Raw genomic sequence first — 26,996 nt, forward strand, 5'->3', positions numbered from 1 at the left:
ATGTGATGATCTGTTTATTTATGACCGTGAGATGACACGAGAAGTCATTCCATAAACATGGCAACAAACGTTAATATGGTGTTTATTTACAGATATATTCATTATTATTACATATTACCTCTCTATCTCCTACTAAATTAAAAAATGATTTGGTTTCCTGGTGTGTCCACACATACTGAGTCATGTTTCTTTTAAAACTCTTCTTCTTCTCTTGTAACGTCCGTCAACATTTGTTTTTTTTAATTCACATGACTCTAGTTGTGGAAAAAGGTCTTTCCATTGCAGTTTTGCATGATATACCATTTGTGCTACGCCCGAAAAACCACCTCTTGCCAGCGTATAAAATTTTAATCGAAAAACAAGAGGTTTGGCGAAATTGTCGTTTTTCTATTAGGCAAATTTTTATGCGCAAGTTATATTGGCAATATTTGAGGGTCAATAGAGCATTTAATTAATTGGTTGTAACTGGGGCATGAAAAGGATTTTAAGCAATATAGTAAAAAATGCTCCAGGAAAACATCTCCTACCTCACCTTTAGGTCAAGCTGAACCTGCTTCCATACTTGGTGCATTCATGTGTGGGGTTTATATTTCATATTTCTCAGATGTTTTTGTCCCGTTTCCAAATACCAGACGTTGATGTTTTAAGGCAGCCTGTGTGTCGGCCGGTTATTAAAGACTGTGATGGAGGAGACAAAGGGTACAGGGGTTAGGAATAAGCTGAAAACACAGAGCTGTAACCATGCTCTGAAGCAGCTGATAAGTGAAACGTGTGCCTCAGGCTCTTGGAGAGTGAACTAGAGTCTGAAGTGTTTGCACTTAAATCACAGACTCAGCTTGGTGCTGAAAACAGGGGGAGTTAATGTGGACATGAGCCGACTCTGGGATAACCTTTGAAGAGACTCTGCTCTTCTTTGTAAAAAATAACGTTCACGACAAAAAGGGACTAAAGGAGCACCGAGAAAGAGCAGTCTAGTGTGATTGGTTCAGTGCAGCGCTACTTAATTATGATTGGCTGTTCTTATTGAGGGTGAAATTATTCTTCGAGTACTTCAAGTACCTCGATTACGAAAAATGATCGAGGAATTTTCTCTGCCTCGAGGAATCGCTTATTTAATTGTAAAGCTCAAAGCACGGCATTTCGCATGCACTACTTAATATGGCACAACGTGCTTATGCCACTCATGCAAAGGAAGATGACGGAGGACGTGGAAGTGTTCGGATGAAGAAGCGGGAAGATGGAAGAGGTGAGTAAATACAACAATGATGACAAAAGACAAAAAAAAGCTATAAAAAAGACAGAAAATGTCTAAAGTGTGGAAGCATTTCAGACTGAACAGCAAGGTAAACGCTGTGACATCTATCTGTTGTAACACAGCCCTTCTATACCACAACAGCACATCTGCGACGTAGCATCTTCTCATAAGACACCCAGAATGGAGTGGAGGACCCCAGATAGTCGAGAGACAATATGAATGTAAGAAATAAAACCATTAATTATTAAAAAAAAAAAAAAGGAAACCAATCGGTCTTACATTATAAAGTGAAATACCTTATTTCCTCTTCTGTATTTAATATTGCTCTTTAACCAAGTAAAAATAAGTTTTATCCGATTACTTGATTAATCGAAGGAATTTTCAGTAGAATACTCGAATACTAAAATACTCGATAGCTGCAGCCCTAGTTCTAATGTCTGTCAAAAGATTGACAAATGAATTCTATTGAAACTGTATCAAGCATGTCTCATATTTCTATCACGGAAAAGTTATATTGTGATATATATCCTTATCGTTTTATTGCCCAGCCCTTTTAAGAAGTTAAATAAGTGGTAGTATGTGCAATAAGTATGTTAAGAGGAGTTTCTACTTTGGGATAAAAGGCAAGGCAGGTTTATTTATATAACACATTTATGTACAAGACAATTCAAAGTGCTTTACATAAAACATTAAAAGCATTACAGCAGGGAAGCAATAAAAAGTATAGGCATGAGGGAAAAAAAGAAAAAACAAAAAACAGATGAAATAGTCATAAAGGTAGAACATGCAGTTTAAAGTTAAGGTTTTAATCCATCAAATTAATCAAGTAAGCTCTGATTGAAGCATTTTAATAATTAGTATGTAGACAAAAGTAGACTATATAGATGAGAATGAAACACTGCATTCTATTTAACAGCTATTTAGAAGGAGTACAACAAAAAACAAACAAAAAAAAAAACATTCAAACTGCAGTGATAGAAGTGAAGTTAGTTTTCTGGAAAAATCAAAAAAGACTTGTTGGTTTTATTTTCTCTAACGTGAAGAATTGAACATTTTACAGACTCTGTAACTCAATGGTAAACTGAACACAGATTCATCTACAGTGAAACTAGGCTTACACCATATGAGGACAATCTGTAATATGTGATAACATTGTCCAACACTGTGCAGACTATGTGACTGTAATCAAACACAATAATATCACCAGTTTCCACCAAACCCACATGCATGGCTCATGTGATGCAGAGTTTGAAAGAACTGGGTGTAAATGAAATTATTTTCTTTAACTGCATTTTAGGCACTCTTTTGGAAAGCGCACTGTGGAAAAAATACCATTTCTCTGTCGGCAATACATAAAAATCCTTCCTATTTGAAGCCCTGCTTTTAAAATACTCTATTAAAAATATAGACATGTGTGAGTCTTTATGATCTGTAATAGCCCAGAAACAAATGAGTCAATCAATGAGACTGGAGGATATTCTAGAAAATGAGTTTAGAGTCGATACAAGCAGATATGGATTTTTTTGTCACGCACACGCTGTCAGAGAAATATGTAAATATGTGATAGTGCACAACACTTATGTTTCTGATAAGAATCTAAGTGTGTTGGGGAAATTCCAGATTTATCTTCCAGTTTCATTTTCCATTTGTCTGACACTGCACCGCATTTATAACCAGTGCTGGAGCTGACTGGGGGTGAGGGGGGATGAAGGGGGATGAAGGGGGGTTCCCATCCCCTCCAAATATAAACGGTCAAAATCATCCCTCCTTTCCACCCCTTTTGTCATTTTATCAGTGAATGTGTTTTTCCTGCTGTTTCTACATTTAGGCTGTTTTCATATTGATTCAAACACTGTTGGTCAGAGGACACGCCCACATGCAATGACACAACAGGATTTATGATTGTATTTTTATTATTATTATTATTATTATTATTATTATTATTATTAGTAGTAGTAGTAGTAGTAGTAGTAGTAGTAGTAGTAGTAGTAGTAGTAGTAGTAGTAGTAGTATTCTTTGATCGACATCTGTAAGCATCATACCAGCATGTGCAGGTGCAGGTGCAGTTTCAGCCCCATGGTCCAGAGACCAGGAGGACAAAGATCTGAGGGACTTCTGGTTTTAAAAAAGTCCCAGAATAAGGTTCCAGGTCAGTCCAGAGTCTGGAACCGTTTATTAGTCCACGTGAGTCAAAGCCAAAGGGAGAACCTCCTGATAGAACAACACGGCTAACGTTTGCGTTTGGAGCTTACATTTTCTGTCTTAACTAACGCTAGCTAACTAATAACTCCATTAGCATTGTTAGGTTAGCCTTGACATTTAGAGTTCGTTTACTCATGGTTGGTTATCTGGAAAAACAGAGTTTTCCTGGCGTTTACGCCGATCGTTTAAGTGACTACAATGGCTACATCCACCGAAAACAAAGGTTTCTGAAAACTCCGGCCAAAGTGAAAATTTCTGTAAATCTCCGTTTTCTTGTTGGGGTGTATTTGGGTGAAAACAGATGGACGGGTGGCGCCCAGAGCCCTTGGATAACAGTATTCTATGCCTCTGTCTGCTCACAATCAGAGGGAAAGGTCATTGGTCTTGCATTCTGCATTGTGATTGGCTAACCGGGCCTAAGATTCTCGTTACCCCACCTTCTTATATACGGCTGCGTGTAAAAGAAGATTTTTCTCTTAAGAGGGCGGTCTAAATATTTGACCAGGCTGCTCAGAAAAAAGATAACGTTAGTTGAGTCTCACTTCCCCCTCTCTCTTTCTCTTTCATTCACACCTCCCTCTTCCCCTTTCCCCTATCGCCCCTAACCAAGCTATATTGTTTAGTTGATATTTACATTTATGATCTTTTTCATTGTAATATGATGTTGTCGTTGTTGTTGTTGTTTTTGGTTTGTTTGTTTATTTGTTTGATTTTCCCTTTGTTTATGTGTTGTTGTCATTTTTCTCTCCACATTGTCTTGTTAACTATCACTAAAAAAAACAAAAAAAAACAGATGGATGGGTGGCGCCCAGAGCCCTTGGATAACAGTATTCTACAGCTCTGTCTGCTCACAATCAGAGGGAAAGCTCATTGGTCTTTGGTCTTGCATTCTGCATTGTGATTGGCTAACTGGGCCTAAGCTTCTCGTTACCCCACCTTCTTATACACGGCTGCATGTAAAAGAAGATTTTTCTCTTAAGAGGGGGGTCTAAATATTTGACCAGGCTGCTCAGAAAATAGATCACGTTAGTTGAGTCTCCGCCCCCTCTGCGCTGTCATCAGCACTAATGATCTGTCCCCATGTGATCAAATCCACCATCCACCTGGATTTATTTGTCCAACTCTGCTCCTGTTTCGAACCTTCGTCATTTATCTGTCAGAGCATTTGTTCTCTACACAACTGAGTTGTTGTTAAACTATAAAACGGATGTGGTGTTGTCGTTCTGACGCTAGAATAGGGTGTATCCTCCTCACATCAGCCGCTGAGCCTCTGACAGACACTTGGACTGCATCTTAAACCGCTGGGCCCTGTACGGACCACGGCCCAACGCCGGGGTTTCGGTTCTTTGCACAAACTGCTGAGAGCAGGATGCAACCCTGGGCATTGTGCTTATTTGAAACAGCTGGCTGGATGTTCAGCCCACAAACAGAGGTTATGAGAAGACATAAACGGTTCACCTACCAACACCATCCGCTGCATTCGACCACAGCAGCTTCCTGGCTTCCCCCTCTCTGCCTATCCTTCATTTTATCTGAGCCTGGGAATAAATAGTCCTGGCTCCAGTTTCACAGTGTATTCAAAACACTGGGCTTTGTGGGAGCGCCCAGAGGACATGAGCCTGGCACCGCACTGGGACAAGGAGAAGGAGGAGGACTGGGACACAGACTGGAACCAAGGAACGGGGATCAGGCGTTGGTTTATGTAACCAAGGTCAGCGTGAGGAATAACACAATAATCCTCAGCCAAGGCCAAAACAGTCAGAACATGAGGAGAAGGGCTGGCCCAGGGAAAGGAAGTATGAAAACAAACAGATAGAGTCGCAGCAGGGACGCCTCCGTCTGCGTGGCCGGAGCTTCTGGTTTAGGAGGAGCAGGAGGAGGAGTAAGAGGGAGCAGCTTCTGACACTTTAAATAGCTGCAGAGTGTGGTGGGATGCGGTTAGGGGGGAAGTGGACGTAACACCGCAGGAGGAGGAAACTCAAGTCCCAGTAGCTATTGTGTAATAGAGATGAATGGAAGGAAACAATTAAAAAGTGTCAGTGATCGCCAAGTAGACCCATCTGGTTATTTCTATGTACATCAGCAAAGGCCAAAACCCCAAATCATGCATCACACACTAGATCTAGATCTCCTTTATTTATTTATATATATTATAAAAGGGTAGTGGACTCTGTGTGTGTGTCTGGGTCATCATACTAACTCCGTACAGAGCTGACTGCTGCAGTTTGTCATATTTATGGGTTTTTGGTCAAAGAACAAACTAGTGAAAACAGCAAGTTGATAGGACCAATATTTTGGAAGATATTAGTAATTTTGAATACAATAGACTCTATGCACAGCCCCACTACTTCCTGAACTTCAGGTGGCTCCTTTATTTCCTGTCTTTCATTATTGGACACACTGATTAATCCAGGTGTGTCTGACCGCAGTAGTCACAACAAGAAGGAGCCTTGCCCAGAATCATAGAATCATAGAATTGAAGTGGGTTACCTAGCAACAGATAAACAATAGGGCCCCGTTGCCATGGTGTCAAATTTCCTGTGCAGAAACAGACATGTCAGCTGAGAGGTTATTCAACTGAAAATGACTGAGGAAAATTTACCAAGAAAGGAAAGGATTGAACTGGATCAGAGGATCTAGAATCTGTGGTTCCCCACGGGTCAACGCACATGTCAAGTGTTTATTTAATGGCTGATGTTGTTAAACTGCAGCATTTCCAACTTTTTACCCCCATAAAATTAATTACAAAATGGAAAGGAGCCTAGAAAGCCCGTTTTCACACTTATTTTGGTTGGTTTGGTTAAAATAACTAGTGTGTTGACCCGTGGGGAATCTAGATTATAAAAGGAAAGTGGACTGTGTGTGTGTCTGGGTCATCACACTAACTCCGTACAGAGCTGACTGCTGCAGTTGGTCATACTTATGGGTTTTTAGTCAGTGAACAGACTAGTGAAAATGGCAAGTTGATAGGACCAATATTTTGGGAGAGATTAGTAATTTTAGAATGCAATAACCCAATAATAGCCTGGCCCAAAATCATAGAATCATAGAATTGAAGAGGGTTACCTAGCAACAGATAAACAATAGGGCCATGTTGCCATGGTGTCAAATTTCCTGTGTAGCAACAGACATGTCTGCTGAGAGGTTATTCAACTGAAAATGACTGAGGAATTTACCAAGAAAGGAAAGAAAGCAAAGAACTGCACTGGATCAGAGGTCAGTTTATTATCTACCACAACGCGCTAGTTAATATTTATTACTCCGCCTACCGAAGGGGAGGCAAGGGGTATTATTTGTGGTTCAGTTTGTTTGTTTGTTTGCTTGTTTATTAACACTTTAGCAGCAAATCTATTGGCTGAATTCATATCAAATTGGGTTTATAAATTGCCAGTGACTCAGAATAGATATGATTACATTTTGGGAAAAGTAGGTCAAAGTTCAATTTTTTTATGAATTTTTAAAATCTTTTTCCTCCCATTTACTTATAATGGATGAAATTAGTCTTATGTTGGCATCAGCACACACATGGATATGATGGCATCAGCTAAATTGATGTCAAAATAAGCTACAATACATGCGAGGGGCGGGGTTTGTTGTGCCTGGAACCACTTTATTTGCAGTTGAAGATCAGGAAAGTCTGTTATCTGTAATGTTATCATGTATAAAGGGTTTTAAAAGAATGCTTCTTTTTGGACTGATCAGGTCTTCACATCTGTGCGTACATGGGGGTGTAACACAGTCGAGGGCTTTTATACGTATTATAAACATCAGCAGTAATAAACCTGAGAGAATGGAACCAGATGCATTAGTATAAAAAGAGAAAAATGTTCCTACCTGTGAAATTTTATTGCCTGTTTTTTTCACTTTCCACTATTTCCATCGCTTCCACAGATTCATCCAAACCTGTAGAAAAAAGACAATCTGTTGGTCCACATTTTCCCTTTTAAAAGCCAAACACATGATATCCCTCAGTAAAGTCTAATAGTGAAATACAGAAACAGATGATGACAGCAGGAGCCAGTAGCCGATCGTCCTCTACAGCTGTTGGCTTCAAGCATTTCCAACGGCTGCCACATCTCCTTAATTCACAGCACACAGGTGACGGCCTCCATTCTTCATACAAGGCAGCTATTGTTCACAGCAACAACAAAGACCGTGGTGAACATGACGAACCAAGGGCAGCCACAAAAGTCACCTTTTAAAAGACAGACAAACGGCTGCCATAGAGGAGAGAGACACCGGTACGAGATGAAACATGACCTGTGTCTACGTTCACAACAGACAGTGAAAGCCAAGGCCGGGGAGTGGAGAGGGACTGAGAAAACTGGGGGATTATCTGTACAAAGGAAAGGCCTTCGGAAATGATCTACACAGGAATGCTCATGTGTTAGAGGTGTATGAACCGACCTGATACGTGTTAGTAGACTGTCAGAAACAATCACCTGAAAGAGGTTAACCACGGGGACCACGGCCGACGCTGGCTCTGTTTCAACAGTCCTGTCCATTCCACAGGCGACTAAAATTTTTTTATTTTTGTGTTAGAGCATTTAATTAATTGGTTGCAATCGGAGTGTGAAGGGGATTTTAAGCAACGTAGTAAAAAATGCTCCAGGAAAACATCTCCTACACCACTTTTAAAGATATATTTACCTCCGCCAAGGAGGTTATGTTTTTGCCGGCGTTGGTTTGTTTGTTCGTTTATCTGTCCGTCTGTCTGTCCATGTGCACAATAACTCAAAAAGTTGCAGACGGATTTGGATGAAAATTTCAGGAAATGTTCATACTGGCACAAGGAACAAATGATTACATTCTGGTGGTGATCGGGGGGGGGGCACTAATCTGCCTTGGCAGAGGTCTGCGCTCTGAGTGCTTTTCTAGTTTTTAGATGTTACCTGCTTGACAGTTTTGACTGTGACTCCAGTCTTCCTCAGTTGATATTGTCAAGCAAGTAACATCTAAAAAAAAACTATACCTTGTCTGAACAAAAGAAAAAAAAAAGGGTCTTTACTTGGTTAAATAAAGGCAATTTTCATTATTTTTAAATAGCCAAGGCACGATATTACGTCATAGTCTGTTTTATACTGTTTGTCCATGGTCTGTAAGGAACCTATAAAAGTCTGTAGATAATATATAACGTCTTCATTTGATCATCTGTGTCCTTTCTTACTGTTTAATTCATTTTTGACTGTCACTCTTACTAGGGTTACACGATTTTGGAAAAAACCGACATTGCAATTTTTTTAACCCTAATATATTGCGATATGACAAAATGCTCAGGAGGATATAACAGCTGTGTGGCACCGACGTAAATGGTCAAATGGTCAAACAAATTAGTTGTGTTTCCTCTGGTTATGTCGACAGGTGGAAGACACTGTCGACACACAACATATGTTTCAGTTTCATCCTTCTGTAGCTGAAAGAATTCCAGATAACTGATGTTGCTTTTGTTTTTGGCACCAAACTGCGTAACATTTAGCTCATTTAATCTCTGAGGCAGATAATTTCAAAAAAAATTGTAGACCAGTGTAATTAAATGCTCTAATGATGCTAAAGCTGTGCTCAAATTAAAAATATATGACCAGAGTCCATCAACCAAACTACATGGGCCTAATTTAGAGCTAAACAGTTGCAGAAAATGAAACCTGGCTCTGTTCAGTCTCTGCGAGGTTCCCTAGTAAATTCTTATTTTACGCCTGTCCTTCACCACAGGTGTCCTGAAGCTGTAAAGGTGGTCTCATTCCCTCCTCACAGGACATTATTAACGTTGTAACATCTATGGAATGCTGCCTTAACGTAGAGGAAACTCACCCAAACCTGGAGTTTCTCTGAAATCTGCCCTCAAGGGTAAAAAAAAAAAAAGTGGTTTAAAGTCTGCACCAGCTGATGCAGCAGTTCCTTTCTCTGCCCTCTGGTTGGGATGTGTTGGGTCTTGTCTTGTGGCGTTTCCCTCTGGTTCAGAAGCTCGTGTATGTGTTTCCACTCAGACAGGGGGCGGGGGGGGGGGGGGGCGCTGGAGTGGAGCAGGTTTTCAGGATTTGTGGACACGACTGATGGATTGATAGGATCGACAAAGGAACAGGAAGGACCCTTGTGTTTGTTCCCCTCTCGTCTTCAAAGACTGAAGTTATCATATAGAGGTTGATCAGTATGTGCAAACACTGACTGCAGATGAGTTACGGGGGGGGCTCTAGTTCGACAACATTAGTCTAGACGGTTAGCTCAGATAAGCTTGATTCCATTCAGCTGTGTTCATACGCTGTGTTCATAGTGTAATAAAACCTGAGTGGAAAACAATGACAATTTTGAAAACGACCCTGGAGTTAAACCCCCAACCGACAGCAAATCCAACCACTTTGGGGCAGATTTCAACTCTCAGACAATAAAAAATGTTTCTCGGTAGATTTCCCAACTGTAACCTTGTCTGTTTAAACCTGGTATGAACATGTAAAGATGTGAGACTTCTTAAAAAAAAACCCAACTCTCTAAGACGTATTACAAGTGCTTTTATAGGTGTAATGCTGCCTTAAAGGGGTTCTGTGTAGTAATGTGTGTAGCATCTCCTGTCCTAGCACTTGCAAACATTCCATTTTAAATGTATTACCATGTCTATTCTGTTGTTTTTACTTGGCATTTTTATTTCACTGTTTTAAGTGTACAGCTGCTTTTATGTCTTTTTAATCTATTCTTGCATTTTAGTCTATTATTTTGATTTTATTCTTCTGTACGACAGTTTTAACTGTACAGCTGTTTGTGGTTTTTTTTGTTTTTAATATTTTTAATCTATTCTTGTATTTTTCTTTCATTTTTAGTTTTTCTCTTGTAAGTCACTTTGGAAAAAATGCATAAATGTAAATGTAATAATAATAATAATAATAATGACTTTATTTATATAGCACTTTTAAAAACTGAGTTTACAAAGTACTTTGACAGACAAAGCAAAAGTGCACAACAGAATAAAAACATAGAAAACAACACAATAAAAGAGGTAAGTACAGCAAACACAAAAACATGACTAACTGTGAATGTATCGTAGTAAAGAGGGCAGAAATAACATGACACGATGGTGTCAGATCAATGCAAAAATGAAGGAATGGAATAAAACATCATGCATGTCAATATAAATGAAAAACCAAAACAGGGTCAAATTAAATATTCAACATTAAAAACATTAAAAAGAGACAACATCACATAAAGGCAAGTCTATAAAAATGCGTTTTAAGAAGTGATTTAAAAGATGACACTGTAGTATTTATAACCCAAATTCTACCAGAACACAACTACCAACCAACAAAACCACCTACAAATCCATGCTACGTATCCACAGACTATACCACTCACAGAATAAAGTACAAATTATGTATATGTATGTACCAAATGTCCCTACAGGGATAATAAAGTGGGTTAGCCTTGACCTTAATATAGCTTCTTTAACACACTGGGACATGCAGTGGGTGACATGTAAGAAAAAACCTTAAAAGAGGTGGTAGTGTCTGAACCACAGAGTGAACGAGGCATATGCTGTTGGGGGCTGAGAGCAAGGGTATGTCCCCAAAATCCCCCCAATCCTCCGCTATATATAAATCTGTCTATAATAACAGTTAGACCAGGGGTGTCAAACTCAGATCCTCAAGGGCCGGTATCCTGCTTTTTTTTAGATGTTTCCCTCTTCCAACACACCTGATTCAAATGATAAGCCTATCATCCAACTCTGCAGAAGCCTGATAACGACCATCAGGTGTGCTGGAAGAGGGAAACATCTAAAACATGCAGGATACCGGCCCTCGAGGACCGGAGTTTGACACCTGTGAGTTAGACAATCGATATAAACTCAATTTGAGGTACATGGACCTGATAGTAGGGCTGTGTATTGGCAAGAATCTGGTGATACGATACAAATCACAATGCTAGGATTGCAATATATCATGATACTGTTAAAAAATACCAGATCGGCAGCTGATACAGACCTGTAGATCGGATCGGGACATCCCTAGAAACATGGTTACATCTGAATGTTCTGAAACTGTCCTTAAAAACTGCCACATACAGGTCTGACTAATACAGCTGTGTTTCTAAACCAAGTGTTCTTTTGACAATGGACCAAATGAAGAAATGTAGACTGGACTAGAGCCCCGCTCCGAAAATCACAGACCCCCCCCCCCCCTCAACACACACACACACCCATGTCCGTGCACTTCCTGTCTACCTCACAATTTCATTCTGCCAGCAGGCCTGGGTGTTAATAGTGTAGGGGAGACTGGGAACAGTTGTAACACAGGTCAGTTGTAACTCTTGCAGTTACTCCAATCAGGAACAACTTAGGACTCACCTAATTCACTCTGCACATGCTCAGTTTAGTCCTTAGTCCACATAAGAAGTTGTAGTGCCCTGAGGTAGACACACCAAAATTTGTGAGTGAAAACATAATTGTGTGGTAAGTAATATTTTTTGCTATAATTATTTTTGTGATTGCATAGTTTGCATTTGAAAGTTGTGTAAATTATATTTGTGAAATAAAGATTTATGCAACTGTTAATCCACCTGTCCACAATTATCTAATATAAGATTATTATATCCTGTGTAGATCAGTGTTCTTATTTCATATATCGGCCAATATATCGGTATCAGCCAGTACTGGATATCGGCATTTTTTAAGCCCCCAATATCTGTATCGGCATCAGCCCCAAAAATCCCATATCGGTCGGGCTCTAATGTAGACACACATACACTCACACTTCACCAACCAGACACTCTCTCTCCCTCTCTCTCTTTCTCTCTCACGTTAAGGGGCTCAATTGAATCCGGATGCATTTAAGTCTTAACAGCCCCGTCCGTAGTCATGAAAACACACCGCCAATTTCAGCCCATTGTTCGACAAAGTGCAGTGACTCAACTGGTGACATGGCGTGTCCTCTTATTCTTGCCAGAATTGGAGTCACCAGCCAAAAAAGGCGGGCGAACATCCCTCTTACATTCTCTACAGCACCCAGGATTCCTCTCAAACATGTCCAGTCATCCAAACACAGGAGGAGTTCTGACAGAGCAGAGACAGAAGCCACTCAAATCAGATCAGGAAAGATTAACACAGAAAGGAAACTGTCCATGCTACAGCACATGGCAGCGACAGAGGCCTATTTTCTGTAAACAGGAGACAATTACCCTTATCTAAAAACCTCCCCAGAAAAGTCACTGTCCAATACCACGTTAGCAACTGTAACCAGGAACCAGAACTGTCCGACTTTCAGAAGAAGTGAAAATGACAAAACAGTGAGGACATGGAAGTCAGATGGCACATGTCCCCAACGTTAAGGAACAGGGTTTTATTCTGGTTCCAAAGCCGAAAACATTAAGAGTTAGGGCTGCACAATGTATCATTTGAACATCGTCATCGCAATGTACATGTGCGCAACGGTCACATCGCAGATTACGCTATGTAGGAGAAAAATTAGCTCAACGTGTTCTCATCCAAGTTCATCCTGGGTACCTGACACACACTGCACACAGCCATCCACTAGTCACAATCCTTCTGAATCAGTTTGCCAAAACAGACCACGCCCCTGCACCAAGGTTATTATCGTTAACGAAGACTAACAAAATGATGAAAACTAGAATTTTTTTTGTGTTTTCTGTCCTTTTATGTTGATATAGTAGGTTAAAGTGAAAAAACATAATAAGCAGTTGATATAAATGAAGTTGTGCTGAAAAAAAGATACCAAACATGGGTATAGTAACCATTGGTTTATATACAGGGGTTGGACAAAATAATGGAAACACCTTAAAAAATCAACAAAATATAATTAATATGGTGTAGGTCCACCTTTTGCGGCAATTACAGCCTCAATTCTCCGAGGTATTGATTCATACAACTTGTGAATTGTTTCCAAAGGAATTTTAAGCCATTCTTCAGTTAGAATACCCTCCAACTCTTTTAGAGACGATGGCGGTGGAAATGGACGTCTTACTTGAATCTCTAAAACTGACCATAAATGCTCAATAATGTTGAGGTCTGGGGACTGTGCCGGCCATACGAGATGCTCAACTTCATTTTAATGTTCCTCATGCCATTCTTTAACAATTCTAGCTGTATGGATTGTGGCATTATCATCTTGAGGTGAAGGTGTTTCCATTATTTTGTCCAACCCCTGTAGTATATAAAGGCAAAATCAAAAGTACTGAAAAACGGCCAAAATAGGCTCAGACCACTAAGGGTTAATACTTCAATGTTTCTGCCAAGAGCAAGTGCATTGTACCACTTATTTTATTTGTTTTTTTTGTTGTTGTTTTTTTTCAAAATACAACTTGGTTAAATTATTTCAGTGTGTGTATTAGTACTTTTTGAACATTTTGAGTACAATTTCAACAACACCGCGATAATAATGATAACCGTGATAATTTTGGTCATAATAACCATGATATGAAATTTTCATATCATTGCATCCCTACTGGAGATTTAATTTTATTTTAGGCAATAATTTTATTGTTTCCACTCAAAATAAAAAAAAACACTTAACATCTGATTGAAGCCACTGTAAAAATCACATGTAGGAAATTGATCAAATGGACACTAGATTGTGGATATTTTAGGTTTCTTGGAGAGGTTTCTCACCGATATCACCGTTTGAGAGGCTGGATGCAAAAGCTCACGCAGGCATAACAACAGTAACCAAGGGGGTGGGGCTAACGAAGGGTCAAATCCTGTCACCAAGAGCATTCTCGTGAGAAAACAGACTTCAAAAACAGGCCGTTTCCAGGCATTATAAAGGCCTAAAATTAGTGTGAGCTTTAACCCTTGACTTGGCATGTCGGCAGTCTTTGGTAGCCATCATAGCACTATAAGGATATTTTTCTTCAAACTGGCTTGAGTAGAGCTGGAACATGTAGAAATCCCAAACACATCAAAAAACCCAGCTCTTCACAGGAGGAAATGACACAGCGTCACCAAAACCAACAGTGCCACCATTCCTGAGGTTGTTAAGCTGTCGGTCTTAAAACTACCATTGACAGTGTGCCTCTGGCCGCGGCCGCTCTGTAATTAAATACCAGAAATTTCTGCCTTTTTCCCCTTCTCTCGCTTTGGAAATATATAGCGGCTCTAAATCCGACTGGTGCCCTGCCCTCACAGGCCCGCTGGCACTGCGCTGATGCCATCCCGTTTCATTCCACAGCCCACATCTGGTCATTCCACCTCTGAAGGAACAAAGGTTACACCAACAAAATCCCACCACGGGGCAGAAAAGCCTGGGCTTGGCGTCAGACTGAAACTGAAATAGTGTTGTGGTTGAATTCCTGAGAGAAGGGGTAAATGTGTCCGACTGAATCCCCAAAGTAGAAGTCTGCCGGCATTGAGATGGCAGCCGCCTCATACTTTATCACGGCAACAATGGATCAATTATTTTCTCGATATAGTTATGATGGAGAAGCATGCAGCCAGTCGTAAACCCTTAGTCTGTGGGATGGTGTTTATATTATGGTTAAAGAAAGAGTGCAACATAATTATCTATGACCTTCCTGATCACTATTCTGTTTATATCTGTAAATTACATTCTCTTTCATCTATATACATGTATTTGTTTTTATTAGTTGGTTTTCGTATTTTGAGATCCAGGTTGGGTTTGTATGGGGGTCGCCATTGGCTCTAGGGGGGTGGGGTTTATACATATGCCGCGTTTCCACTACATGGAACCAGCTTGACTCCACTCGCGTACCAGACTCCATTCCTGAAGACCGTTTCCATTACAGGATACTACCGACTTTACAGTACCTGAACGTCATAGCAATGCGGCGCGTTACTTCTTTGTCGTCTGCTCAGACTTGCTGATAAACTCGCTCGTTGCGTGTTGTCTCGTCAAAGTCATGCTGAATTTTTATGTTGGCCACCAAAGACTGAATCTCCTAACTGAATGGTAGTTTTGCGGCTGTCATCATGTGGATTAACCTACCACTACGTTTACTGTCAACTTCTGCATCTGCTTTTTGTAAAACGGTGGGTCACAGAGGCAACTGTCTGACCAGTCAGTGGTCTGCAGTGTTTACACGTCACCTTTTAGTATCTGGTCCCCAGGCCTGGAACCTCAGTGGAGGTGATACCAAAAAACTAGGGATGCACCTATACCACTTTTTTCCAGATCAAGTACGAGCACTTACATTTGAGTACTTGCCGATACCGAGTACTGATACAAGTACTTAATAATCCCATTCCAGTTGTTAGTTCCTTTTGTAAATGTGCTTTATTGTCGTTGTCATTAGTCTGACTGGAACAAAGTGCTGCTACTGACATTTAATGTGTTGGAATGAGTGTTTGTCAATTAATCCACCAGGGGGTGCCGCTCTGAATTAACCATACTGGACAAATACCACGAAGAAGAGTAAAGTTTTTTGAGAAGAAGAAGAAGAAGAAGAAGAAAGGCAGTAATAACAAACATGGAGACGACAGAGGCAACACTAATGTGATACTAATATTGCAGTGTTTTCTCTGGTAAGGTTTAAAAGTTTAGCTTCAGCAGGAAGAGAAAAGAGAAATGAGCCATAAGTTTTGTTTTCACTTCCACTGGCGGCGGTCCACACCGCTCCGTACACCCGCTGGTATTCTCATTCTGTGTACGCATCCGCCAGCACCTGGTAAACCGATAGAATGTACGCAGAGGACGGGCAGAACACTGCGTCTGTTTCTGTCTGTGTCTTTAACGTTACTGTCAGTCAGTGTTACTTTTATCACCGTCATTTATTTGGTTCAATCTCCACACTCCACACACATTATTCCATCGCTGCGTACCTGCTGCACTGAACTGGGAATGTCACACGGCCGTAAGTGGTATCGGTGCATTTGTATCGGATTTCTTTTACGAGTACGAGTATGAGTACACACACTGAGTATCGGAGCCGATGCAGATACTCGTATCGGTATCGGAGCATCCCAACAAAAAACTAGTACCGGGTACCAGATTCCAGGTCCTTTGTCGTAATGGAAATGCAAAAAGGCCGAGTCAAGTCGAGCCGGTTCCACATAATGGAAACGCAGCATTAGTGTGTCACAAAATCTTATATCATAAAATGTGAATTTCTTTCTTTTTTTGTATTGTATTTCTGAGATGCACAATGAAAATAAATTTAAAAATATGATCCAAAAAAAAAAAAGAAAAAAGTAGAAGTCTGCTGTGGAAGTCTGAGCACAGATTAGTCCTGTAACTTTATTGTGAGCTAATGGGGGATTTCTAAGTCCTAATGACACTGAGGATAAACGTTTCCAGCGCCGGTTTGGTCACATGGCACACACCAGTCTCCGTCTCCGGCTGATTCATTCACTTCCTCCCGTATTTCTTAACAGCGTTCAAAAAGGATAAGCTCATCATGTTAATCTGACAACAACACATGGACACGTCTGCCAACTCTCCTCCACTTCCTATTAACTGGGATTGATTTTTTCAGTCAATGAGGGGAAAACACATACAAGGGTCATCGGCTTCGTCTCATCGCCTGCTTTAATTACTATGCTTTACCACCACTATCACCACCACCACCACCACCACCTCATCATCCACAAATGTGTCTCCACTACGGAACAAAACTTCAAATGTCTTAATTATCTACACACACCATAACGAAAGCTGAACTTCAGCCACAATCACATTTCATTTAGCTTAAAGCGTCTTCTCCTCCTACATGTATTAACTCAGAGCTTTAACTCTTTGGTTATTAACGTCTTTACGGAGGAATGAGAAAAACTGGGTGTCTAATTTGTTTTAACATCTTAAAGGTTAGCCCTGATTTGTTGACACTTTTTATAGTGTCTTTAAATTAGTGCTTCGTCTGATGATACGCTCCAGTGACACTTTCCTGACTCCAATAAAAGTACATGTTATTTAGCATTAATTATCTGCAAGTGTACGCTAGTAAAATATCACATTTTCACACAGATAATAACTAATTCAGTCCCTGATTTTTTTTTTTTCTTCTCTTTGCTTTCTCTTCCTCTCCCCTTCTTGTTCTATCTTTTCATATCTTATTCTTGCTCTAGGAAAGTTAGTGTATTTTTCGAATGTAAGCCCCGTTTTATGTATTTGGCTGAAGCTGTTCAACCTGAGCAGACTCTCCTATATCTGTCTTGTTTAATGGTTTTCCTCCAGTATATTAGGACTTTGTAATCTAAGTGATGTTTGTTATGTTGGTCATTTGTCCAGGACAACAGAGAGAAATTAGCTTCTCTGCTAAATCTGGTGCATACATCTTGTTCTTTGTAACTAATGCCAATAAACACTGTCCTGGAACTAAATAAATAAATACAAATACAAATGTTACTGCTGACTCTCAAAAACCATCACCTCTTTCAGCTCACAGTTTTGAATCCACGTGTCATTTGTTCTTTTCATATTCAATTGAGAATCCACAATCGGAAAACGAAAAAATGACATTTCATTATTCATGTACAAATAAAAAAAAAAATCAAAAAACGAGTTCTTAATCAGCCCTGAGCATTGTAAAGAGGAGTTGATAATATTATTTATCTTGTTGTTTTTTTGTCATGTTTGGGTTTTTTTTTTTTCTCTTTTTTTGGAGGTTTAATAGGTTTGTAGGTTGGTTGTATAATTTGTTCGTTTTTGTTTTTGTTTTTTTGTATTGTGTCTGTGTGGTCCCTTATGTCTAAGTACATGTTTATGTAAATGTAAAATTTAAAATAATAAAAATGTAAATAAATAAAAAAAAAGACTTGTTTTTCATTCTTTCGATTGTATGCACAAATAAAAAAATTGGAAATAATCAAATGGACCAAATGTGGGGTTTCATGTTGACATTTTGGTAGTGATTTGAAGTTCTTGACTTCCTCATGTGTTACTTGAAGTGTCTTCTCCTTAGATTGTCTACCATGGACCCACTGTATTAGACTAAAACAACAACAACTGGAAGATCCGGACCATTTTTTCAGTTGTCATGTCGTCCTCCTTCACAGTAACGCATTTGCTGCCTCTGAATAACACCAAATTCTCTATTATCGCAGAATGCATTAGACAGAAAACTAGCAAACCCACGACTGTCCAGAACAACACACCAACAAGTCAGGAACTTCTGGGTCAGACCAAATCAGATATCAAAAATGTCAACAGGAAACCCCACATTTGGTCCATTTGATTATTTCTAATTTTTTATTTGTGCATACAATTGAAAGAATGAAAAACTGTTTGGGTTGTTTTTTTTTTGTTTTTTTTTATTTGCACATGAATGAAGAAATAACGAGTAATTTTTTCATTTTCCGATTGCGGATTCTCAATTGAATATGAAAAGAACAAATGATACACAGACTGTTTAGCACTTGACTATCTTGTTTATTAATCATTAAAGTGTTTATCAGTGTTCATACTTTTGCATCAATCAACAGTCTATTCATACTTTCAGCCAATATTATCTCATTATTTAGCCGACTATTTCAGCAGTCCATTCATACTTTTAGCAAACATTATTTACCAACATTTCAATTGTTTAATCACACTTTTAAAATATTACAATATTTGTGTAGCCTACTACTTTGAGTATTTTTTTTTACAACATAATTATTTAGTTTAGTTTATTTCAAATATGCAACAAAACTAAGTATTCCTACTTAGTCTTTACAAATGAAACAAAACAAAAATCTGTACATGTACATGAAAACGAAGTATGACTTCATTTGCACATTCAAAAAGGAGTGGGAGGAAGTAGAACTTATTTAACCCCACCCCTTCTCCATACAACAGTCTATCATTTAGCTTCCTATCAGCAGAATATATGAAAAATCAAGTCCCTTGGATCAATTAACCTCATTTATCATCTTCACATTATTTTATAAGATTTTTATTTTTTTTACTTTAGCCTTTTATTTCAGCAGTTTATTTAAGATTTACCTTTGTAATGTTTAGTTAGCCTACTTATTAGCTAATTACGTGAGGACATGAGTGAAACACAACAAAGTAAATCAGTTTATTCTGTTAGTCATGACACCCTTCTATTTTCTGTGGCAAAATAACGGACATTCAAAATGACCCAGCATGTATTTAATCGACCAATACCCATGTTAAGTCAAATGATGTTAACCCAGCAGTAGGAACCCAACTTTTTTTTCCTTTCTTTTTTCCTGCATGGCCCCTCCCCCTGCATTCTTGGCCAAACCCCTTTCATATGAATGAGAGTTTTTACACACAGTGAGAAGTAATGAGTATTTACGAAATCAAAAATAGACTTCCAAGTCTCCTTTTCTGACCACTTTGAATGTATTCATCTTCATTTTAGTGCTTTATAGTCTTTAGCTTTGTTGAGGTCGTGTCCCTTCGGTGGTTTTAAAGCTATGGTTTCTGCTCTCAGTGACACTCGGACCTTTTATCTGGACATAGTGACACAGGTTAATCCCACATTAGTGGTTGAACTCAATGGGTCAGTGCACATCATCTAACCTGGCTTTGTAACCCTCTCTGCTTACAATAACAGGACCGTATTTCACTTTGCTGAGGCATCATTATTACAATTTAGGTCTGTGTATTAGCCACAATCTGGTGATAACTAACATGATTCGGTGCAGAAGCTAACATTTAGTGTATAGATAGAAAGACATATTTATTTTATTAATCCCTAAGGGGAAATTCAAAATACAAAATATGGTCATTGCTCCACAAAAACAGTCATACCACATAAACAATCAATAAATAAATAAATGCAGTGTGTAAGTAGCTAAGACTAAGTTAGATTAAAAAGAAGTTTCAGCAACACAATTTTTAATACTCTTCTAAAAATCTAAAAAGTGGCATAGTGTAAAGAAAACACCACTACATGCATAATGTTGGAGTTTAAATAAAGTTTTGTTGGATGAATATTTGACGTTTTATACAAGTCGCCATGGTGACAACATCAAAAGCATACAATTATAAGAGTAATGTTATTGTTGTTAAAACGCAAACAAGATAAACCACAAAAACAAAGCTATGAACTGCCATAATTCTTACCACAATGTCAAATTTCATCATGATAATACTGTTGTTTTACTTCACACGAAGTACATGGCTAAAACTTAACATTCGTCTGTTTTCCATTGACCTTTAAATTTTGGAAATATAACTTGTGTATAAAAATTTGCCTTATAAAAAAACAGCAATTTCACCAAAACTCTCGTTTTTTGATTATACATTTTTGCGCTGGCAAGAGGTGTGTTTTTTGGGTGTAGCGCAATTGGTGTATCACTTAAAACTGCAACGGAAAGACCTTTTTCCGCAACTATAGTCATGTGAATAAAAAAAAAAAAAAAATGGATGCTGACGAACATTACAACAAGAGAAGAAAAGAGCTTTAAAAGAAACATGGCGCAGTATATGTGGACACACCAGGAAACCAATCATTTTACAATTTAGTACGAGACAGAGGGGTAATATATAATAATAATGAATATATCTGTAAATCAACACCATATTTATGTTCGTCGACATGTTTATGGAATAACAGGGTTATTGGTTACCATGGCTATGGTCTGGTGAACGCGGTGGGTATTCAACGAAACCCCTCCGTCCAATCCACCTGTTTGTCCAGTTCACCAGACCTCACACCACTAGACTTTTTTTAATGTGGATACCTAAAAGACAAAGTCTACGCTACGAGACCTGCAACAGTCGCTGAATTGAGAGCAGCCATTGAACATGAATGCACGCAAATACCAAGGGAACTATTTGGTGATGTGTGTGATTCCATTGATTGGCGTTGTCAGCAGTCTGGACCAGAACGGACGTCAGTTTGAGAACAGGAGGAACAGACAAAACAATAAAATGATCTCTAATCCCACAGAGTGGAAGTGCTGCTGGGTCTTCTTCATGGTAGTTATCCACAGATGCTCTTTGGAAACTTGTGCTCTGTCTGGCTATTTAGAGTAAAAAAAAAAATCGGCATTAGCATGCTAAATTTCAAAAAATCTGTTCAGTAGTGAAAACTACTGAAAAAAGCCCTGATGAAGACCAGAGGTCGCAACGCATTGGCTGTATTTTAAAAGATTGCCATGAACTAATAAAGGCATTTCATTTTTACACAAATCTTACAGTGTGCCTTGGGAATATTTTTTGAAATCTAGCATGCTAATGCGGATTTTTTTTTTGACTTACAATAAAATGATGTTTGGAAATTCTATAACATTTGGAAAAATTAAATGAATTTTAATAAACACCTACTTTACAATTATTTAAAGTGTGTATACTAATGATGTATGATATGAAAATTTCATACCACGGTTATTTGACCAAAATTATCACGGTCATCATTATTATCGCGGGTATTGTTGAAATTGTGCTCAAAATGTTCAAAAATTACTTATACACACACTGAAATATTTAACCAAGTTGTATTTTAAAAAATAATAATAATAAATAAAACAATAGGCACAACGCACTTTCTCTTGGCAGAAATATTCAAGTATTAAACCTTAGTGGTCTGAGCCTATTTTGGCCATTTTTCAGTACTTTTGATTTTGTCTTTATATACTATATAAAGAAATGTTTACTATATCCATGTTTGGTATCTTTTTTTTCAACACAACTTCATCTATCTCATCTGTCTATTATTTTTTCACTTTAACCTACTATATCACACAAAGGACAAAAAGTATATAAAATCCGATTTGAAAAATGTATATAATTTATTGCATTAATAACACCAAGATGCTTCACGAACCTTTCAACGACTTTAAAGTGAATATTGGTTCCAAATATTAGGTATATAAAATCAAAATTGTAATACATTAAAACTATACTCAAAATATTTGACATAAAAGCAGATCTTTACATAGGCGTTTTCTCTGGAAAAGTGCAGTAATCAAACACGATTATCATGATAATTCGAATTTCAATGGTAATACTAATTGTCTGCAATTTACCGTGGTTTAGCGGTATACTGGTAATCATTACATCCCTAGTGTATACATATTTTTGGGACACCCTGTACTTTTATGCAGTGATGAGTGGAAGAGCGAACATCCTAATAAAAGTCTGATCCTCATCCTGTGGGTGCTCCTCATGGTTCCAGTCTCCCCTCTCCTGGGCTTCAGAGGCTCCTTAGTTCCTGCCACGCCTGTCACACACTTTCACACATCTGCAGAGCTCACACAAAGTCCACCACTACAACAGCGCTGCGAGTCAATCTGATTTAGAGGAGGCATGACAGCGGGTTTGTGCGGTCGCGTGGCCCGCAGCCACCGACAATCAATTTACTGAACATGATGTCATGCTTAAATCAGCAGCAGCAGCGGCGGCTCGACAAACCTTCACCTGCAGCACTGGGATCTGACTTGAACTCTTTCCAAAGTAGAGCGAGAATTAAGTGGGAACATGTTCTATTGCTTTTGGACGACGCTCGATAATGACTCGGATACGCAGCAGCTGCCGCCCGGGGCAATCAATGAGGATATCCCCCACTGCAAGTGTGCCAAGCCGATGAAGTCCACAGTATTTAGTTCAGATGTTTAACCCAGGCCACACCCCTTTAACTAAACCAGGACAGCACAGACAGTTCAAACCTATTTCACAGCACTCATCTTTTTCCTGGTATGTCATTTTTGTTTCGTAACACTAATTGGTTTTGCATTTTTATTGAGATTGTGTTCCACATTCTAAGAATCCGCCCACAAGCAATTTACGTCTTAATTTGTACGATTCACAGACACAAAGCTGAGCCGACACCCTATTTACAAGAGGACATGCTTGTTTAGTTTTCATTTCTTTCAAATTACAGCAGGAAAACCGCATTATGTACATGCAGTGTTTCCACAACATTCAATCAGCGGTGGAAACACTGCAGGGCCGCCACTGTACTTCGCTCCGGGGGGGGGGGGGGGGGGGTGGGGGGGCTCAGCATTTTAGAATGTGCTGAAATATTTGTCGCAGGGAGCTGGAGCTGCTTTTACATAAAATGAGGCTCCATACTGTCCAAAGTGGGAAAAGTATGAAATCGTTTATGAGCCAAAGCACTTGGAGAGGACACTGCTGAAATGTCCAAAAGCATAAACTACAAGTGTATAAAGCCCACACAGCACTGAAGGAAACTGGCAAAATGTTGTCGTTACACAAACAGCCATTGTGTGTTTTCTACAGTAGAGTTGTACTCATGATATATGAAAAGGCTTATGTTTGAAACACATTCAAAAACCACAAAGTTCAACTCAATTATAACCACAACTGTGGACACACTGATTAAAGACTATGTGAAAACACAACTAAGGGTTTGTCAACTGGTGCCCCTCCCCCTTCTCCCCCTTCTCCCCCAGTCTCTCTCTCTCTCCACCTTTACCCTCTCTCTTTAAGCCCAGCTGGTCAAGGCCCACCTCTTCACATCCTCATACAAAAACGGACTGCCTGTTCCACCTCACCCACCTTCTCTCGTGTGTTTTTTGTTGTATCTGTCTCTAACTTTTGCTTGAGTATTTGTTCTTTGTATTAACTCTATATCTGTTTTACCCATTTGTTATGTGTTCGTTACTTAGCTGCTTATTGTAAAGGTCTGAGTACTTAGAAAACCACTATAATAAACCACTGTATTATTATGATTATTATTATTATTAAGGCAGACGTCCATCCTCCACAGTCTGGGTCTGCTCCGGGTTTCTGCTGTTAAGGTAGTTTTTCCTTCATATGTCTCCAATCACGAGTGTTTGCTCCTGGAGGATTCTGTTGGTTTCTGTAAATTGGCTTAGAGTCTGGTTTTCGACCTGCTCTGTATGTGAAGTGTCATGAGCTAACTTATTTATGACTTGGTGCTATATAGAAGAGTCCAACCAGGAAGTGGAGCTGAGAATTAACACTAGCTATAAACTCTACATGCATCACATCAGCTGCAACTATGTTTGACTGCACTGTCCCTGTCAAATAAATAAATAAAATAATATAAATAAAATTTAATTGATTGATTGATTGAACTGTAAAATGGACATTTTTTTCCCCACAGGTAAACAGTAAGCATTAACTGAAGAATCCACAAATGATGAAAGACGATTTAATTTTACTTTTCAAGAACTCATTAGAATTTACTTGGTTTTCAGTTTGGTTTTTACTTCGGTTTAGCTTTGAGTGCACATATATTTCAGGTTTTATTCAGAGGAATTGACTGTTGATGAGTACTGACAGGTGAATGTGTGTGTGTCTGTCATATGCTGCTATGAATGTTTTGCATTTGTTCGTTTGTCCCTAATTGTTTTGAACGTTCAATAAGGCAGGGGTAACTGTGAACTGAACTGCCCTTCAGGGATTATAAAGTAGTCTGAATCTGAATAGTTTCAGTTGAGTCTCTATTTCTGTCTGTTTTTTATTTATTTGTTCTGTTCCTCAGACATGACGAGGAAAGCCTTGAAATACAGAAGCTGAAAAAATGTTGGGAGGAAAGAATGTATAACATTTACAGAAACATACAGTACAAAGCCATTTTATGTCTAACACTGTACAACCCATGGCATCATGGCAACGAGCATGTGACGTTAATGTGCAAATACGGTAAGTTATGCAATTTAAAACAATGCATTAGTGTGGACAACCTTAAATAGAAAGTCATAACCCCATAATTCCATAATCCAGTTCGAGTTTTTCTCTGGGAAAAATTCCAACGCTAGTTTTAGGATTAGTACCAGTGTCTTAGTGTTTCTGTTACTATAAAACAAAGAAACACAAACACTGATTATTAAACTGTAAACAAGGCAGCATCCTCCTGCCTAAAGTCAGTATAACCTCAGAGGAACTGGCATTTTTAAAAGAAAAAAAGCTAAGGCAAGAACAAATAAAAAAGAGATGCATTTCTGTTAGAGGGGTTAATCTTTGGAATGGCCTGGAAGATCGATTCAAACAGTCTAAAACAATTAAAACTTTTAAACAGATGTACAAATGAACTATTATTCCAAAATATAGAGCTCAGGATTGACTAAAGAAAATACTGGTTTAAAAGACTAGGATCAATATTGGTAGATGAGATAAGGAGATGATTTATCTGAATTAAATTAAATATGTATTCTCTTCTGTTGGATATTTAGCAATGACTACACTGAAAATTTGTTTGTTTGTTTTCATGTGGAAACATTGTGTTAATTGTAAATAAGGTTCTGCACTTCAGCCTAAACCCTTTAGGTCGCATTTTATTTGGAACAAATGGAAATGTTGGATTGGTTTGATGGTTAAAGTAATTAACAACCAAATAAACTACTACTACTACTACTACTACCACCACTACTGATACTACTACTACCGCTACTACAACCACTCCTACTACTACTACTATTACTATTACTACTACGACTACTATTACTAAAGTGTCCAAAGAAAACAAAATAGTTTTGCCATTAAATCTTCCTCTTACTGAAAAATGCTAAATACTAATAATAAATTGGTTCTACTTTTTAAGAGGATTGTTTTATTCTGTCAGAGGTTCATACCTGTAATCTGCTTTTCTGGTCAAATAAGGTCCACTCACCATCTACTGAATGTTGCCGTTCTAGATACAGAATGGTTTTGGGTTCAGGGATGTCCTCTTAGCGCATCAAATCTTCCACAGCTTAGTGTTTTTTAAGTCCAGCTGTAACTCTACGGAGTGGGAGGTCTAAATGAGGCCACCGCCTTTTGATCGTCCTCCGGGGCAGCAGTTCACGGGGTCATTATAGTAATCAGTTGGTTGTCTACGATCAATAAACGGCACACTGAACTGAGCACGAGTAATCAATAACAGTCTGGAGAGAGGAAGGGAGGGTCAGGACAGAATTCAAATGAAACTAAATTAAGAGGTTTATTTGGGAGACTTTTCTCTGTGGTTGATCTTGGATTTGCAGTGGTTTTACAAATCTGGAGGTCTGAGATTCAACCGCTCAAAGTCCACACTCTGCAACACAGCCAGAGAAAACCACAGTGGATTTCTTTTCATGTTTATTTCAGCCAATAATTCTGTTTTTAATTTCACCGCAGCAGCCGTGCGCCGGCGTTCAAGCGTTCGAGTTAGCATGTTAGCCTGTAGACATGGTTTTATTACCTTTGATGATTTATGCATCACTAAACACTGTGCCGTTTCCAAATGTCAGCACTAACCACAGGAAATGAGGACAGTTTTTAATCCAATCAGTGCACTGCTCATTTCCATTCAAATCAGTTGTGTATATCCTAAAAAAAAAAAAAAATGCCGGTTTTATGTTACAACAGCAGTGATCTGAGACAAAGAGCTGATTTATGTCCGACTGCAACCGAGGACAAGACATTTACAGACACTACAAAACACAACGAGCTCATTTATGTCGTTTTTAGCCACAACAGTCGACTCTGCATCTTTACGATCCCAAAGTGGAGAATCCCTGCAGGTCTGAAACATATTCTCTGTGTAAGTGTCAGTGGAAGGAATGTTAATGGCCAACTCTGAGATACTGCCTATCAGTCTACAGGGGGACATGCAGACAGGTGACGAATGAAGGGAAAAACCCACATAAAGGCTGTTGGAGAGGTGTTGATCCACCACATGTCTCCAGAACTGCCTCAACACTCCTTAACAGAGGTTCTACAAGAGGGAGTCTTAAGGTGACGACACACCG

At 38.9% G+C, this 26,996-nt stretch overlaps 1 protein-coding gene and 1 long non-coding RNA gene across 3 annotated transcripts in view; one reads left to right on the forward strand and one right to left on the reverse strand.

Annotated features, from left to right (window-relative positions):
* The window catches only part of plxnb1b (plexin b1b), a 261,375-nt gene that overhangs the window by 192,589 nt on the left and 41,790 nt on the right, over window positions 1-26,996 (reverse strand). For both annotated transcript variants that reach the window (XM_030133734.1, XM_030133733.1), the window contains exon 2: window positions 7,292-7,360. The gene's annotated coding sequence lies outside the window, so the exon portion shown is untranslated. The remainder of the gene's footprint in view (window positions 1-7,291; window positions 7,361-26,996) is intronic.
* LOC115419181 (uncharacterized) lies at window positions 3,657-26,434 on the forward strand. Its single transcript, XR_003935409.1, has 4 exons — window positions 3,657-3,724; window positions 10,202-10,210; window positions 24,483-24,486; window positions 26,425-26,434. It is a non-coding gene; the product is annotated as an uncharacterized LOC115419181 (long non-coding RNA).

The sequence above is a fragment of the Sphaeramia orbicularis genome, chromosome 5 (genome assembly GCF_902148855.1).
Source record: "Sphaeramia orbicularis chromosome 5, fSphaOr1.1, whole genome shotgun sequence".
NCBI lineage: Eukaryota > Metazoa > Chordata > Actinopteri > Kurtiformes > Apogonidae > Sphaeramia > Sphaeramia orbicularis.